Below are 2,651 nucleotides of genomic sequence, written 5' to 3'. Positions count from 1 at the left end.
CAGACATATGCATGCTACTTTCCTAAGACCACTGAAGCCAAGTACACGAAACGCAGTTACATTGTAGGAGCCTGATGAAGCTCCCAGCCCCCTCTAGGCCTCCTCCTTCTCGATGGTTACATATCGGGTCTAATAGCAAGTAAGAAATGGGGGTGGCTGGTGGGGGGACCCTCTGACATGGAGCCGCAGCAGTGGTTCTCTGGCACTGAACCACAGAATGAAGTTTTTTTTCCATTCGTTTCAAGTTATCAGGGTCATTTTGAATTAAGCCTTTTCCTTGCCTAGCAAATGAGGCCTCCTCCCAGCGCCTTTGAATCCAGCAGGAAAGGCTCCTGTGCCGGTTTTGGGGCAGCGAGCGTTTTACAACGGAAAATGATGGTCCCAGAATTGCAATGGAAGTGGCAGTATTTCACAGTGATACTCTCCCTTCCTTATCACTCCTCCCCCATGTTCTAGGCAAATTCCGGTGGTGTCTTTTGTATCTATGCGATGCCTAAGTAAGCGAAAGGCAGGATAAACCAAACGTCTCCCAAATCGCCCTTTATCATGAACATAGGCTGCAGCTGCAGCTGCAGCTCTTGTGCTTGATGCAAATAAGCTGACGGTTGTATAACATTGGCAGCAAATCTTACGACTGTCATAGCTGTCTGCTGCTGAATGTATGTCTGTGTTTTTCCTGGGAAGGGATAAAGTGGTGACATGAAATTATTCAGTGTTTGCGCTTCTTGATCTCTCTGCTCTCTCCTCCCGTTCTGCCCCCAACACACACCTTTTCAGAGCTTCAGTCCCTAGAGGGCTAATGGCTTGGCTGCTCCCAGGGTTCCGGGTATCTATCCCTTCTCCATTTACCTTTGGAGCTCCAGACTATTCTTTCTCTCCTTCATGCATTTCTTCTTGGGCTCCCCCAGCCACCAACAGCCACCAGTTACACCCTTTTCTCATGCTTTGGTCCTTGGAGGTTAATTGTTTAATCATGATTTCGGATACTCTGATAAACTAATTCACAACAAGTGTTAATGGTTGATAATAACGAAGGGCATAACTTCTCAAATGTTCCTGTTAAACCCTCTAGTGATAGACACAAGTGAATGAGCATCTCTAAAGGGCAGAGGAATGCAGGATAGGAGGCAGGAGTTGAGGAAAGAAGGGGCAGAGGGAAACTGCGTAAAAATGCATTTTAAATTGCTTCCTATGTAGGCTACTTACTGCCCTAACCCAGCTGAATCCCCAGAAAATTCACTCTCGAGATGCCTTGTTCATCCTGTGCTTTTCCAGTGCACTGCTGTGTACTTCTGAAGGTGTACAGAGATAAATCTTTAATTTAAATATGTCTCCATTATCATTTATTCCATTCTTTAAAAATTATTAGTATAAATATATAGTACAAAAGTCCTGTTTGCATTTGTAAACTCTCTAAATAATACAGAAGAACATGAAGAAAAATGTCCCCTCTTCCTAATTCCATTTTTTCTAGAGAAATTCACTAATAGGAATTTGCTGGTTATTCTTTCAAACTCTTTTTTTTGGTGAATGTACATCATGATATGGTCTATAATTTATTACAATGACATAGGTATTTGTGTTTTAGCTTTAATCACCACCTCAGGGCTGATTAACCTTTGACATACCCTAGTCAATAATTACTTTTACCGTGATGGACATTAGAAATACTTTTCTTAGTGAAATTATTGGGATATGAGATTGTCTAGAAATCTACCGGCACGCCTGCCTTTGGTGAACAGGGAGTAAGAATCCATTAAGTCCAACCCTATAGCTTTGCCTGGCACACCTGGTTGAGAATTCCACTCTGTCCTGTGTGACTTTTGAGCGAAGAGAAGTAAGCATGGCCATGTTGCGCCTGCCTGCTGATAAATCTTTGTCTCCAGAGCAGAAGTCCACCAGGAACCTGCTTTCATTGTACCAAATACCTCCTGGTGGGGCAGTTGTGGGAGCAGAACCATTACTGTCACCTACTTCTAGCCATTAGAGCCTACACCTATCTACCAAAAAGAACCTAACAATTATGGACAAATTGTGTTGGGACAGTTCCCAACACATGTATAATAATATAAATAACTAGGTATTAAAATGGATAGTCACTTAAAAAACAGGATCATACAACATATATACTGTTTACTCAAGATATCTTGTGGAATTATAGGAATTTGGGGTACCTGGAGGATATTGATGGAAGAGATTTTTGGGTAAGGTTGATTTGTACAAATTTTCTTAAGTTTCTATCTCGTAAGTAAATGTCTGTCCTGCTGATGAGTTATCACTTTAGAGCAGGCTAAGCATTTAAAAATATTTATTTATTTTCTGACTGGAATAGTAAAATAAATTAATCATGGAAAGACTGACAAAATACAGAAGAAAATTAGAATTATCCCTAATGTGCCCATTTGGCTGTAACAGTGTTATTGACAATGTGATGTGTGTCCTTCCTCTGTGTGTGTGTGTGTGTGTGTGTGTGTGTAGACATTTATACAAACTTACAAATAAAATCACATTGCAGGTAGCTTTGTGCTTCTTTCTCTTACCATTATATACAGTGAGCACTTCCCCAGATCATTAAAATGACTTGAAAGCATAATTCGATGGTTGTCTAATCATATACCATATATACCATAATTATTTCTGGTTTTGGATAT

The sequence above is a fragment of the Hipposideros armiger genome, unplaced genomic scaffold (assembly GCF_001890085.2).
Source record: "Hipposideros armiger isolate ML-2016 unplaced genomic scaffold, ASM189008v1 scaffold_244, whole genome shotgun sequence".
Lineage (NCBI taxonomy): Eukaryota > Metazoa > Chordata > Mammalia > Chiroptera > Hipposideridae > Hipposideros > Hipposideros armiger.
This window is presented reverse-complemented; position numbering follows the sequence as displayed.